A 16664-nucleotide genomic window follows, 5' to 3' on the forward strand; every position below is an offset into this window, starting at 1 on the left:
CACTATAATAGTGAGAACATGACCCAGTGTCTAATTCTGTACATCACCTGATATAATGTTACAATTCAGGGCTCTAGGGCTTACATTCATTGCATTATTATGCAGTGAATTTTGTTATTTTTAACAAACACTTTAGAGATTGAATTTGAAGAGAACATTTTCTACAAATTTGCCTCAAGTTAGTAGAGTTCGGTGGTCTTAAAAATATCGGTTGACAGAACCCTGTGTAAACAGCTCTGTTCTAAAGGTTGTTTCAGAGCCCGTTCCTTAGAATAAACCACAGCTCATCCCTCCCACAAGCACATAGCCAAGAAAACAGAACACAGAACCTCTAATTGTTGCTGGGGCTTTTTTGCTCAGTTCTCTTCCTTCTCCATTCTTCATTTTGCTGATTTATCTGCTTTACACAGTTCAACCACAGCTTTTAAAATTAATAAACATTGGTAAAAAGCTGTGACTGGAGAGGCTCAGATGAGGGCATGGTATAATTCTAAAGCCTCTCCATATAAAGTCTGATAGAAAGCAAAATCAGAAAGGCTGGTTGAATCCACTGCTTTCTGACTTAGGCAGACTACCAAAAACATGTTTTATTTTGCGGTTGTAGGCTCCAGATCAGCACAATAATGTGCAAGAGCACTGAAATAGTGATATGTTTCATAAAATATCTCCTTTAATAAAAACTCAAGTATAGAACATGCTAAAACACACACACACACACACACAATACCACATATGTACCATATACTAAATACCATTTTTTTCCAATAACACACTTTTTAAAATATTATTTAATGACAGTATGTTATGGTATTTTGCTTTGAATTCTGTAAACTCAGATCCATTCTTAACACAGTACTTACAGTACTTTCCTGTAAAAAAGTAAATATCACAGAATTCCCTGCAACATCTATGCAAATGAACTTAGGAACACTGTTTCCAATTCCACAACACAGAGAACATTTCAACAAAAGACAAAGTAATATATAAGTTAAAGTGGAAAGGCTTTAGAAAAGCATTTAGGACAACCATGACATGGATTAATATGTCTCTGTGGATGTTTATACGAAATGTGGAGTGAATCAGCAGGTCATTGTAGTCTGTGAAACTGTACTGTATTTATGGAATAAGGTACAAGAGTGTGTCTTTTTTAGTGTTTATATAAGAGGAGGAGTCAGTAAATCAGTAAGGTTTTTTGATGTGTCTAGAGTTACGGCTATGGTACCTAGAGTGAAATAATTCAAAATGCCTCTTATAATGTTCATGTACAAGGAGATGTTAGTGAATGAGTAGGTTGTTGTTGGTGAAGTTATAAAGGTATAGTATCTACAGAGTGAAGCTGAAGTTAGATCAGTGTTGTTGGGTTGAACTGGGTCTCTGGTAGAAGCCACTCTTCACACATACTGCGGTTTTAATCTTATAGAATTACAGTAATGACTGTACAGTGTTGGACAATATAAACCTGCACATTACTAGTAGCGGAGCTATCAGGAAATTATAGGAAATTGTAGGAATTTCAGGATTTTTACACTTATGTTTTAATTATAAATATTGACTATTTTCTTTAGAACACCTAATATATCTTCACTCTGTTGATGTATATGTCTGCAGAGCTGTTAAAAGTTTCACAATTTTATTGAATTCTGAGGATATTTCCTCACCATTTGCTAGCTTTCCAGTTTGTTTGTGCTGTGGAAACTGGTCTCATGTTTTTCCGATTTCCCATGTCAGTAAATGGGTTAAAAAGCCAGTCTCATTCCTATAGGCTTTCTCTCTTTTCTCACAGCAAAAAAGTAGTATTTTGCAGAACTTTAGACAATGAAGAGACCACCAAACATTCAAAAGCATGAGAAATATTAACTTATTTTTGCCATTGCTGGAACTGACTCTAAATTTGGAAGAGCGCTGACTGCATGAAAGTAGTCACAGACCTAAAGTGAGTTACTGTCTTAATTCAAACAGTGAAAAAAATCTTACAGACAAATTAATCCTCAGCCACATACAAACAAGAGTCAGTTCTGAATGTCCACGGTTGTGGGGAAACACAGCTCTAAGCTCTGCATCTTTTAAGGTGGAATGGTATGTTTGAGGGTGAATAATGACTGCTGTTTGTACGTGGCTGAAGTTGAACCCGTCTGTATGTGTTTATTAACTGTTTGAATTACCACAAAAACTCATTTGGAACTTGAGTTGTTTAGTTTTGTAGCATTTACGGTAATGCAGTTAGCCGTATTTGGAGACATTTCCACCTTAAGTTATCTGAAAGCAAAAATAAGTCAGTATTACCCACCTATAGAGCAGGAATAGTACAATCCTCATTTCAGTTTGTGCTTTTCAATGTTTGGTTTTCTCTTTATTGTGTAAAACAACAACAGATGACAGAGAGAAAAACTAGCATACCGCACTGAGCCAGTATGTTTTTCATTCATCTACAAGCACGCAAACAGCCAGAGAGCTAGTGAATGGTGAGGAAATGTTCTGAATTTGATAAAAAACATTTGATTACGATCATGAACTACGCCTTTAAGGGCTATTTTTTGGAGGTGGCAATTTCATCACTGTTAACAGGTAAAGTGTTCTTTTTCACGCTTATTTTTCTCAGATTCTGCACCAATTGATAGTGCCACAAACCTCTAACTGTTATTTGTCTGTGTGATTTTCAAGACAGACATTAAAATTAGCTAAACATTTGAACACATTATTAAGACAGGCTGGAAGAAAAATTATAATACAATAATAAAAAAATAATCCTGGAAATGAAATGGAGCATATGAAATCTACACAATTTAAAAATCTATAATTAAGTGGAGTTATATTCCCTTACTGAAGGTACTGTTTATGTACCCTTGAGGGTGCTTCCACAGAGACAGCAAAATGTACCACCACAGTAACAGTTTTTCTGACAGTATAGAGGTTAGAAGTTGGAGGATTACCCGTGCTAATACGATAAATAATTTAAAATCTGTAGTGAACAGAGAAGAAACTTTTTAAATACACCACTTTGGCAAACCCCACATTCTAAATAATTCACTTTGGAGAGATAACAAAGTCATTGAAGATAGTGAGTGCTCCTTTTGTAGACTGAATATGGTTAGCGTGTTGTTGTGGATAGGCTGTGTTGTCCCGGCTGAGCAGGCTGCAGGGAGAGATGTTGCTGTGAAGTACTGAGAGAGCAGGAGAGCAAGAGTAGACAATGGAGAGATGTAGTGATCAGGATGCAGTGGATGTAATTATTCACACCCAGAGTGCACACATTACACTCCCCACTGAGAGCGCTTACACTCTGCAGCTCAGACAACCATGAGCTCACAATGTCAGGACATAGACTCAAAAACCTATACATAAACATTACAATCTCTACAATTAGGCTGTGGATCAATTGAGTTACAAAGTGTGTCAACAGCAATATCAACAACGCCAGACTGAGGCAACATTTAATCTGTATTAAGTGACAGAACAAAAGTGGGAGTGTCGATCCTGACGATCTGGTTGCGACTTGTTTGCAGGTCTACAATTACTTACGCTGTAAAAAGTAGTTCCGGCAGCTAACAACAAAGTAAACTGTAGTTAGAAAGCAGTGATCATGAATCTGTGCTGTTATCAGATATAACATCTAGATTAGAATTATTTTCAGCCTACTGTGTGGAATAATATGTAGAACAATGAAGTACATATGTGCAAAAATTTAGACACCACTTATAATCAGTGATACGTTAAGCTGCTCCCATTACTGATACAGGGCTTTAACTGTGAATAATATAACCTCCTTAGAAAAGCATTAACAACAGAAAATGCTGCTCTGGAAGCAGCTGCACATGATCCTATATTCACAGTTCACAATGACAAGTGTTGACTAGAAGGCTAACATCCCCTGCAGTTGGATGTGAAGCAGTGAATCTGGATATTTGGAGTGATGGAACACATATAATATATATGTATAAGTATATAAACACATCTTATCACAACCCTCTTAACGAGCTAATCTCTTAACCTGCTCTACCATGTTTTCTTATCTAACATCCAGCATGTGCTCCACACAATCAGCAGTCCACCATATCTTGCAAAGAATGGGATTATGTCATGGATCCTATATGATCCAAGTTTCAATGTTCTTCTCTGTATTTCCTCTTCGTGCTCTTGTGGATTTGTGTCTGACACTTGGTTTGTGTGTATCAGAGATTTGCTCTTGAGATTAGGGTCTTTTCAATGTTCCTTCTCCATACATTTACGAAAGTGTTGTTATGTTTAAATTTTGTATTATTATATTTTTGGTTCCTCTGAGTATAGGGAAATGGTTTTTACTATCTCTTTCTCTCATGGTTTACTTATTAGTGATCTAATCCTGCATTTCTGGAAAATTACCTTTGGGCAAGGTCCATTGTACAAAGCAACAAGCCGGTAAGACTCTAATTAAAACTTCTGTGTTCTTTAAAGTGGTTGAGCCTCAGCTGTGTGTACATTGCCGCTATGTGCTTCAGTATGATCTCACTGAATGTTTCTGCAAAGGTTTTTCTTGCTTTTCAAGGGGGTTATATCAGATCAAACAAAAACCTGAGTTATTGCCTTTAATAAAACATTACCAGAACAAAGTTGGAAAAAAAAGTCCGAATTTAAAGTTCAACAGAGAATTGCGTAAAGTTTCATAGTGTTTCTCTTTTAGTGCTGCATTCTTAATGGCAAAGAAAAAAAAATCAAGATTTTATTTCAAAGCCTTAATGAAAAGAAAAATGTTATTTTAATATCCTAATATCCTTAATATGCTATAAGCAATACCTTTCAGCAATTTTGAAATTTATGGTTGTCAGCTGAACTTTGAAGAGTTTCACATATCAAACCCACATATTAATTCAATTCAGGCTGCATATGTTAATGATAGTCATAAAGTTAAGAATTAATCCTCTTGAGCACCAATTGCACATTTTCATTTCAAGGAGAATGAAACTTTCAGCTTGAGCCGGAGCCAGTGTTTGACAGGAACTTGATTTGAGAGTGAAAAAGTCAAAGAGAAGCTGATTGTACATTGGCAAGCTCCCCTACTGATTGAATCAAAGAGGCTCAGTACCTCGACCCCCACACCTCTGTATCAGTCAGTATAGCCGCTGGCCATTTGTGCGAGCCGCCTGTTCTAACCTTGCCAGCCTTTTGAAATGGCTTTCTGTTGGAAAGCAAGGTGAAATCTAGATTTCTAATCTCACATCTGAATATATCCTGTAGTCCACAGAAGTGTCCCTCTCTCTGTCTCTCTCTCTCGCTCCAGGGCTTTCTCAGCTTTCTCTTCAGAAGGGACAGAGCCCAGTTTTGGACGCTTAAGCTGTGTGTCAATGGAGTAATCAGGTGTGGAGCATTGGATTTGTTAAGCAGCAGTAAAGCCAAGCCAGGCAAAGTCATTGTGGTCAACCTGGCACCGATACATAGGGTTTCTGCCAGAGAAAGATGGAGAGAGGAGGGTGGTTGGGGGTGTGTGCGGGGAACAGAAAGCATGAAAAACACTAAGCACAGGGGAAGCTCAAGTCCCCTTGCTTCTGATTCCCACCGTGTAAGTAATTAAGAAGAGTTCAAACAGCTCCTGACTGATGACCATGACCTGGGAACCGGCTGCAAATCTGAACATTAATATTTCAATTTTTTCCCATTAATTTAATCACATTTCATATGCTGATTTGAATTGGCCACACTCTTCCTCTACGAGTTGACTTTAATCCCAATCTAATTACTAATTATACGGTCGGAGGATGATTGAACCAATCCTTCCAGCTCAGGGCCAATTTGCTGTCTCTGATGTTGAGGACATTTTTATATGTAATATCTCCCAGGTTTTGAGGACAAGTGGATTTAATCAAAGAGCCCGAGGATTCTGGCCCTAGTTTTCAAAAATAAACACAGGACACGGCATGCCTGGACCTGACAGCCTTTACACCACACTGAGATAAACCAAACACAGAGCTGTCGTCTCTGAAGATGAGACCAGGATGGAAGTGAAGGCATTAAAAACTCCTTACCTTTGTCTCTGCAATAGTCAGGTGCTGTTGACATACTGTAGATATAGTTTCAATTAGGAGTTAATGACAGTGCTCGGAGCACACGTAAATTTGCGGGAATTTCAAGGTAAGAGTGATTTAATAAATATTATCTGGCAATTTTCATAAATGCCTATGGAACGCACTTTTAATAGTGTGATTAGAGAGTGACTCATGTTAGCACCAGTGGTGAGGTCTGCATTGCATAAGCTTATCAATGCGGATCTTTTCTTTCTTTTCTTAATTTTGATTATAATAACAGAGCGATGGTATTCATTTCACCGTGAAAAAAAATGTTTCTTGCCCATAAGCTTTATGGTTTTTGGAAACTAATATAAAAAACGAACTGATGACAAAAACAAATATGGTGATTCTAACATTTCCATTCAGAGTACATTACTTCCCCGCACTTAGCATGGCTTTAAACAGCAAAGTGAAACCAGATTTGTCCGTAGGAATCCAGTCTGGTTTTATCCTTCATCTCAGGGCATCCAGCAGGCCAGCACAAGACTGGGCACAAAACTGCAGGTCTCTATGATTCCCTGTGGATTGTTCTGGAAAATGACATTCAACCGTAGTGCACATGGAAAGTCAATTTGTGCCTGACATCACTGGCCACGAGAGCAAGTGATGGCAGTGCTACTGTGTGAGCCTCTGGCCTTCTCTCCATCTCTACGGTAATTAATGTTAGTGTGTGGTGGGTGTGTATGTGTGTGTAAGTAAGTGTGTGTGTGGAAATGTCAGCTTAATTAGTCTCTGAGCCTGAATCGTGACATCCCTGACACTGGAATAATAAATTAATTAATTCAGAGACAAGAAGGCCTTGGCAACCTCTAAAAACATTTAATAATTTCAAGTTCTCTCGTGACTGAAACTGAAAAATATTCACATGGCATTAGCAACAGATATGTATGTGTGTGTATATGTGTGTTTACATGTGGGTGGGCACAGTATGACTGTAAATGTGTGCAGTAAATGTGTGAAAGCGATATAAAGTATGGTGTATAAAGTGCATAATGCCACTGTTCTCCACAGAATATGATTTGAGTCCCCACTCAGATAAGCTACCACTAACACAACTTAATTCACAAAAGGGTCCGGTCAATTCCTGTGGAAGGAGATCATTATTAGCTGCGATTTAACAACAAGTAACAAATCAAAGAGATGCATTTTCCTTTATACAAATGAATTGTAATGTTGTTCTGTCTCCAACAAATTCCTTTGGCTGATTTTACACATGGAGGATATAACTATGTGCTAAGAAATTTGCCATCTTTTGAACAGTGTTTATGGGATGGCCACCTACTTTGGGTTCCAGTTTCAGGGGAAGGTGGAATTAGGTTGGAAAATTTTGATTTAGGTCATGCCCATATTTTTCATTAAAAATCATACCTGGCTTTCTGACACTAGTGTGTACTAGGACTATACATACTCATATCTCTAGTTTTGTTATTTACTTTTTTAAATAAATTAATATAAAATAACTGCACAATGAATGGACCAAAAGAAATGCTCCAAAATGACTTCCAATAAAACATTTTACACTGACTCTGTTTAAGCATGTGTACAAAATTAATACTCAAAATTGTTCTGTAGACAGCGCTGGCTGAATGAATGAAATTGGTTACCAGCCAACAAAGTGGGGATGAATATAATTGGTTGAAACAAACTGGGAGGTCATTTTGAGAAGTGAGTTGTATGTGCGCTCCCTTTAAAGGTATACATGATTCTTCCTATCTGTAAAGTTATTTGTTTGTGGAAAATAGGTTTTGTTGTGACAGTGACAATATGGACCTCTGTGTACTGTTCCTGGTGTACTTTAGGAGTGTAAAAGCTCTTCAGTACTTGCACTAATACTTGAATGTATTACTCCTTCACTGTGAATGGAGGGTTCAGTTGCAGTGGGAGTGGATGACGCAGTGTTCAGTGTGTGTTGTGATGGTTGTAATGCAGAGTCGTCGAGTCGTGTCCATGCAGACTTTGATTTAATGCGATGGAGCAATGGAGAAGTTGACTTTCAAGGTGAGGCCACGGCGAGGCCTTTTTCTGCAAGCTGTCCACTATCGTCCAGCTCACTGTTATGTGTGCCCAAAGCCATGGTGCTCAGCTGCTGTGTTTAACACCTACACTGTGCAGTGTTAGAGCCTGTCCACTCTTTCCCTGTTTACTTTTCTGTAATTAATGACCCAGTACACTTTTCACAGTCTTTTTTTTCTTATCCTCTCAGGAAAACAAAGTGCTTCATCTGTTTCTTTTCTTTTTTTTCACCACATTAGATAAACAGATACTGAGACTGGCCTTATTGTTATATAATGATGAAGGTGTGAACGCATGAATCATAATGAAAGCATTATAAATTTGCTCTTTTAAAGTAGAAAAATTACAGATAATTTCATGCTTTCAGAAAAAAAAATGAAACAGTATGGATAGTCTTGCCTAGGTCTACGTTATATAAAGACAATTCAGTTGCTCTATTTCTGTTCATAGAAGTGGAAAATGAATCGTGGGTGAGGGTGAAGAAAAGCCCACACCATAAATTGACCATAGCAACACAGAGCGAATGTAAGTATGCACTCCTGAACCTATTGTTCCATTATACATTTCCCTACAGGTTGCATATCGAGTGCCTTTAATTGGACTTGGACCAATCTTTCTATCAGGGAAAGAGCAAGTTTCCTCCCTCCCCTCCTTAGAGTTCTGGATCCAGAGCCATGCTAATGGAGGACTGCATGTAGACAATTAAACTGCCATCTAATTAAACTGTCTAATATGTATATTGCACCCATTACAGATGCTGATTTCAAGACAAAATGTGTGCATTAAGTCCCATTAAAGTGTAATTGGACTGGTTTCATTAGACAATGACTGGCGAATAAAGTAAACAAATAAATTATGGTTTTGCATCCCAGGCTTGTGCAGAGCAGAATCTAAGAAGGAGAAGAAAAAAGAGAAGAAAGCCACTGTTGGTCTGTATACATGATGGTAAATGATTTGATTACGACAAGCCCTGCACTACGTTAATGGTGATTTACAATGGAATACAAGAGGCTTTTTTTTTAATTTGCAATGCATTCACATTAGCAAGCAATCCACTAACAGCATTAACTAGGCAGCAACAAATTCATTTTTGTAGCAATTATGCAAGATGCATCATGCTGGAATCAGATAAACTCTGTTCACGGCTAGAATCGGCCTGAACAAAACTGTCTGGAATGTACGCATCATACAGATGTTCAGTAGAGCTGTATATTAGTGAAAGATTTAGATGGAGTGCATTCTTACTTATTCATTTGTAAGTTGCTTTTCTGTGTGTGTGTGTGTGTATGTGTGTGTGTGGCGAGGGAGAGAGAAACAGAGAATAAAGGAGAGAGAGCAGGGAAAAGCAGAGAAAAAACTGAAAGAGAGAGAAAATAAATTGTATAATCAACATTTCCTTTTCTATATTTTAATATAACTATTGTTTTGTATTATTATTTAATTACTATTACACACATAGATTTGATAATTAGTTATTATTATTGCTAGAAACATTTTATGTTCATGATTCTTTTTTATGTGTGTGTGTGTGTGTGTGTCATAATTTAATACAAATGTACTTTTGTCATGCCAATAAAAGTAAATCCTGTGCTTGAATGAGGGTTGAGAGAGAGAGAGAGAGAGAGAGAGAGAGAGAGAGAGAGAGAGAGAGAGAGAGAACTCAGCAGTAGGTGTTTAGTCCTCTGGGTTGCATGTAGCTTTGATCCAGCGCAATCCAGAATCCTTCAGTTTTCCACCTCCTGAAGTTCTGTGTTTGCTCCTGGAGGATGCAGGTGCGCACAGGAGTCAGAATCTCCTTAAGCCCGCAGCTGGTGAGTGACACTGCATCGATGCAAAGGCATTGCAACAGCATGCTTTCATAGCTCATGGGTAATGATGAAATTATCCCTTGAGATTTTAGAGAAAGACTGGTAGCTCACTGAGGCGTGGTGATCCTTTTCGCTTGTCTGGACCCCCTTATTGCAAATGTACTTTTCTGTATTAAATCGCAAGATGTAACATGTGTTGCATGATCCAAGGTGAAAACTTTAACTTCATCCGCAAGACTGCTGGAACAGAAACTAGCTCACAGTGTATGGCACCCGTCTTCTGAAATCAGTCTGATCCAGAAATCTCTATATTCAGTCATCTAATCAGATGCATCTAAATGCACGCCCTGATTAAGTGGCACGTTCCTTTAATTTAACCAATGATCTCTGCTGAAGGAGCTGGTACGTAGATTTAAATTGCAGATGCAAATGCAGATGAATTATTAATGGTGTATGAATAATATTTTCATTGCAGATAGCTGTGACAGTGTTGTACATGTGACAGGTGTAAAACAGAAATTCCTCTCACTGAAGATAATCTATGAAGAACCTTGTGAGCTCTAGTTTGCTTCGCAGTTTTTTGATTATCATAAAAACCAAATACCCAGGCTCAGGACCATCACAGGTCAAGAAAGAGCAGATATTATTGCCTGTTGTATCATTCTTAGCGCTACAGTGACACTGACGTGGTGGTGATGCATTAATGTTTGTTACGCTGCTATAAGTGGATCAGACACAGCAGTGCTGCTGGAGTTTTCAATGGTCAAGACCCCCACAGGACCAGCACAGAGTAGGTATTTGAGTGGGAGATCATATTTAGCATTTCTGTGAAACTGTTGCTCTGGTATGAGTGGATCAGACACAGCAGTGCTGCTGGAGTTTTTAAACACTTTAGTGGAACATTATATAACAAACAATATGGCACATTTCTCACCATGTCTAAATAGCTGTGTTTTCAATCCAACCATGAGGTGCCCATAAGTGAGGAGCACTTATTTTCACAAGTACTTACTGAATACTGAAATGCCTGTCTGGTACCTACACTACTTGACTCTACTCTCATTTTAATGCCTTGTGCCTGGTTACCCCGAAATGTAGCAGGTGATATCTGAAAACATAGTTTCTAATGGCAACAACGGGCTTTGGAAATCACAACCCCAGTGGTGGTAATGTTAAGTGTTGTTTACTCATCCTGCATTTGCATGTGTTTGTTTTTTTTTTTTTAGCAACAGGACAGCAGAGAACCAGTAGAGATTTTTCATTCCTTGTAGCTCCATCTAGCTCTCGCTGGAGACTTTTGTCAGCCAACAATCCAAAGAAAGTTTGAACCCCTTCAAAAAACACACCGTAATTTAATGAGCTGCTGTAGTGAGTTGGATATGAGATAACAAATATATAATCATAATTTGTGCTGGAGGTCTGCATTACATCAGAAATAGGCCAATCAGAACTCTGCGATGTTTACACGTCCCATTCTGTCCCTACCCACCTTGCTTGGAACCAGGAGTGAGCAGGTACTAAAAAAGTACCAGGTGCCCAATTTGCCAAAAACAAAAAAACTAAAAAAATAAATAAATGAAAAAAAAGCTGAGTAGAGCTGCATCGAGAATGTACCGTGCAGTAGAAAAGCACCAAAAAATGCAGCACAAAATCAGAATGACTAGTATTATCCCACTCACACATTCACTCACACACCTACGGACATTTTTGAGTCGCCAATCCACCTACCAACGTGTGTTTTTGGATTGTGGGTGGAAGTACACTATACAGATTTCTATAAATATTTAACAGCTAATGACAAAAGACACAAAGATGAGGCAGAAATTATGCTTGCTGTAAGAAATATTATGTACACCATGGCTCTAAATCCTGAGCTTATTCTGCTCCAGACAAACTTGTGCATGCAGCACACACACACTCACACACTACAATAGAGTCAGTGGGGAACAAGCCTCGCTCTCCTCACACAGACTGGTGAAGACAGAGCTGTCAGCCAGTCATCCCTAGGAAGCTGCTTGTGCAAATGAAGTGTGCCATGGAAGCTTCTCTCTCTCTCTCTCTCTCTCTCTCTCTCTCTCTCTCTCTCTCTCTCTCTCTCTCTATCTCTCTCTTTTTCTCTCTCTCTCCACAGTATCTTCCCTACGTCTGCTGTGGATTCACGATGGGTTGACCCTTGCCAAAGTCGTTTTGACATTTCAAATTGTGCCACGATGAAACAATATCACAGTTTCGGATTTCAATTTGAGGCCCCGGGGGAATATTGTTTCGAGCCATTACTCCTCATCATGGCTGGCAATGTGCTCACTGTGCCGCTGTCAGGGTCCATGCATCCGCACCAATGAGACGCTCCTGTCTCTGAATTTGAAGAAATGAGCTGCTATTTAGGCGAGAGCAGAAAAAACGAGGAGCGCCGTCACTGCCTCTTGACACTGGGGTAATCCTCCCCACTGACTGTGTTGAATATTCTCTGCGGTATAGACCCTGATGAGCTGCACTGCATCGATTCATCTCGCCTGAGCCAGGCGGGCGCGGAAGTTTTTGGAATTAAAGAAGTGACGGGTTCACGCAGCTTTAATCTTCCCCCACTGTTCAGGCCCGTGTGGGGAGGCATGCTCGTTGCCGTGGGAGACCAATGATCCTGCCCCCGTCCCCCGCTAACCTCCATGCTTTTTTCTGTGATGGGAAATGATTTATCTGTGCTTATTATTCCCCTGCCCTCCGGTGGCACCAGATGAATCATACCTGTCAATCGTGCTCTCGTGCGGGGGCAGCCATGTTTGTTTATATTGATCGGAGGCATATGTGACACAGCTGCTGATTGGCCCACAGCTCACCCGCTTCACTTCTCGCTCGCCTTGGCAAACCGACTGTTGGCAGAGAGTACCATGTATATGCGTACCAACGCAAACACACACACACATACACACATGTCGCAAATCAATATAAACAACAAGAAAACAGGTCAGGAGTAATGCTTCTATGCCTGTGGTCTGTCAAAGCAATTAAAATAAAGTAGAAGCCTCTTCTGGAAGGCCTCGTTGCACTTACCTCGGTAATGGCCACACAGGCCTGGGTTTTGTAAGCATTACCTACCTGCCTCTATAATGAGAGATTTATGAAAGCCATGGCCTTAAATAAGCACAATACGGTTGGGCACATTTCAGAGGTGGAACACCAGCATCTGGCTGTGATTACTGCCCATGTATTGGTGTTAATTTGTGCAACTACTGTTCTAGAGTTCACAGATAATTGCTATAAGGGTCAAATCTTGACCCGAATTAGAGTGTCAAGGGCATTCTCTGCCCTCTTTCTTTTTCTCTCTCTTACACACACACACACACACACACACACACACACACACACAATGCTGCCGTGCAGTGTGAAATTATGACAAAATGTCTTCATGGCTGTTTGCAATCTCAGTGGCCATCCCCTACCCAAACCAATCCACTGATGCTGAGGTATATATAAAAAAAGGCTTTAAAAATACATTTTTGAAGTCTCTGTTAAGGATCTATACTTCCAGGCTAACAGTGTGTATACACTTGCACACTTTTTACAGTCCCTTCCCTAGGGAGTATATCATGCTGATATTAAAGCCTTTTCTTGCTGTATCCCTCCACAGCAGATTATCGGTTGTTATGGAAATGAAATAAGCAACGTGGTGTGAATCAAAACCAGATGAGGAGCGGTGTACTCTCCTCTGATTGGCTAAATGCTATTCAAAATCAATTTAAGGGAAAATGTTCTTCAAATACATTAAAGCCAGCGTTCACAGTTTTAATTAATATGTGTTTTAGACAACAGAGAGGCCTCCAAACATTTAAAAGCATGAACCAAGGTGCAGATATTGCTCTGCTCCTGCTCCATAGGTGGGTAACATTAACTTATTTTTGCTGTTTCTGTTTACTTCAGGTAGAAATGTACCCAAGTTAGGAAGATAGTTAACTAATGGAAGAAAACACAGACCAAACGTACTACAAAACCACAGCTTGAGTTACAAACGAGTTTTTGTGGTAATACAGAGAAGTTGAATTTCAGGCAATTATAACTACAAACAATAATCACTTTTTCTCAAACATACAATTCCACATTGCTGAGCTTCAGAATGTAAACAAACCAGTGAGAACAGCATTTGCCCAAAATCATAGATCTTCCATTTAAGAAGGTTTTCTTCCACCAGTGTTTGAGTAATGTGGGAAAGAAAAAGGAAAAGAGACACTTGCTGATGTGGTTAGCTTCTCCAAAGATGAAAGTTTGATGTTGGTTCTGTTTCCTTGGTCCCAGCTAGAAGACCATCAACAGGAAATCTAAAAGAAAATAAAAGTGTTTTCCTAAAATTTTTGTTGAATATAATGTTCCTGAAATAGGGAAAGTTATAAATCCACTGTGATGAAGCTCATGTTGTTATGTTTAATCCTAGTACCAATTGCCTTTATTTTAAACAAGAAAATCTATACTTTAGTGTCAAATATAAGCATATAAAACAATTGTGGTTAATTGTGATTAAGTACATGTAACTGTGTAGTTATTGTTTTGATGAAGTTAACCTAATTATAATTAAATATTTTAAGCAATAGTAAAGTTTTTTTTTTTTCAATGCACAGGGCATGCTTTATTTATATGACACATTTCATATTTAAACTAGCAGCTCAAAGTAAACAAATGTACACTAGAAATTACGACAAATAACCTGTTTGGCTGTATTGAAAGAGCAGATAGCCTGAACATTTTGATGCAGTGAACATGTTAGGAGTAACTCGCTTCCTAAAGGTTTTGCTGTTTAATGGCAGGTTTTGCCAGGGCACTAGGGCTGATGGCTTCAGTGTGTTGAGCCAGCAGCTGCAGCTGGATAAATACACTCAGAGGGGACGCCTCCACAGCTGCAGGACAGAGCAGCCAGCTCTTTCTCTTACCTTAGTCAGACAAATAAAGCATCACTTCATTACAGGGAAGCTCTATTATACTGGTGATGCGCAAATACACTGGAAAAATACAGCCAACCTAGGAAAGCAACCACACTATTTTACAACACATACAGCTACTAATACTGGTCTTTTTATAAACACTTTATAGACACTTTGTAGAGGCCATATCTTAAAAATAAAATACTATAAATTCTATGACATTCTTTCAGTGCAGATTCTGGGCTTTCAGATTATATAATAGGTGATTTTTAAATTGAAAAATGGAATTTATTGTGGTTTAAACAGTTTTATGCCGCGAAGAAAAAACCCATCCTTGACATTAATGAAATATTCATTGGCATATTTTGCCAAGGTTAGATATGCAGGCAAGAACCCGTTGATACAGAATGTATCAGTGCATACATAACAATGTATATAATGTGTGATTAAATATCAATCGATTTTTAATGTAGATCAAATGTTCACAACGTTTTTAAAAAGTACACAATTTCTTATGACCTTCTAAAGGAACATCTTATCATCAGATACTGTGTTTGTGATGAAATACAGTAGACCACTAGCAGAAGCATGTGAACTTGCACACTTTAACATGCTTAATTGAATAAGCCGGTTTCCCAGGTCATGGAAAGTTCCCTGAACCATGAATAATTTTTCTTTCTTGACAAAGCCTAAGCAGGAGCTCTCGCATTTCATTGACCTGGGGTGCAGGCTTGAAGTTTCACAGTGTTTGTTAGTGTCAGTGTCAGGGTTAGGTCACTCAGAACGCCTGAAAAATCCAGATGCTAAAAGAAATAAAACCGCAAGAATGCTCACACACCAGGGATTGTTTTACTTTTCTAAAGGTTTCACTCTAGTAACAGTTCAGAAACTGTAATTCCTTCATAAACCCCCTGGAAAATCAGGAGATTCTGAAAAATGAAGGATCCCTATACAGTTCCTGGTTTCTAATTATAGTTCTGTAATTAGGCTAAATAATTTGACAGAACAACCAAAAAATGATCACAAAAAGGCTAATGTTGCTTTGATTTTTTACTGTCTATAGTCAACTATTCCCTAGTTGAACTACTTTTAGCAAGTACTAATGTAATTATTATTAGTAACACCATCTCTGTAAAAAGATATGGAATAACTAATATATCTCTCAAATATTTAAAGTCCAACTTCAGGTTAAAAATAAATAAATAAATAAATAAATAAATAAACACCTGCTGTCTGCATTGGTGTGGATTTATTTCTGTGGCTACACTTCTGTCCATCACTGAGAAATGTGAAACTTCTACATAAAGCTAATCAGCTAGAGGTAATAGGTTTCACTTGCTTCAACTATGCTGCAGAATTTTAATAATCAGTTCAGAAAGTCCTTCCCCAGGCATTGATTATATCCTTAAAAAGACGTTTCTGTTTATCAAAATTACATGCTTAGTAATAATTTCCAATAATACAAATCTCCAAATGCCTTAAAAGTGGCTCAGATAAAACTACACCTTTAACTTCATTCATTATGCACTGAACCATGAATATGCAATTAGTCCCAGTCTTATTTCCAGGACCCATCGGCAGTTCACATGTAGCTTGAAATCAGTGCCCTGCAAGTTGGTGGAATTTGTTCCATAGGATTATGACATCAGAAAACTGCCATTTTAACACTGCAAAAACAACACCATATGGACATGTGAACAAGACTGAATACTTGATTTTCACTAGAGTGTTCTTTAAGATCAATGACTTAAATATATGCATTTGAGCTGGCCTTCTCTTTATAGTACTGTGGCTTTGGTTTACAGGATACTGTTGACAAATTTGGTTTTAATGGTTACAATTTTAACATCAGAGGTGATAATCAGACATAATGTTAATTTGTGATAATGCTGTGATAG

General features: G+C 38.4%; 1 protein-coding gene across 1 annotated transcript in view; it reads left to right on the forward strand.

The window, feature by feature from the left end:
- Positions 1 to 5976: 5976 nt before the first annotated feature.
- triqk (triple QxxK/R motif containing) overlaps positions 5977 to 16664 on the forward strand; it is a 46666-nt gene continuing 35978 nt past the window's right edge. The window contains exon 1 of the mRNA XM_066675012.1: positions 5977 to 6102. The gene's annotated coding sequence lies outside the window, so the exon portion shown is untranslated. The remainder of the gene's footprint in view (positions 6103 to 16664) is intronic.

This window comes from Hoplias malabaricus, chromosome 6, assembly GCF_029633855.1.
Source record: "Hoplias malabaricus isolate fHopMal1 chromosome 6, fHopMal1.hap1, whole genome shotgun sequence".
In the NCBI taxonomy this organism is placed as follows: Eukaryota; Metazoa; Chordata; class Actinopteri; order Characiformes; family Erythrinidae; genus Hoplias; species Hoplias malabaricus.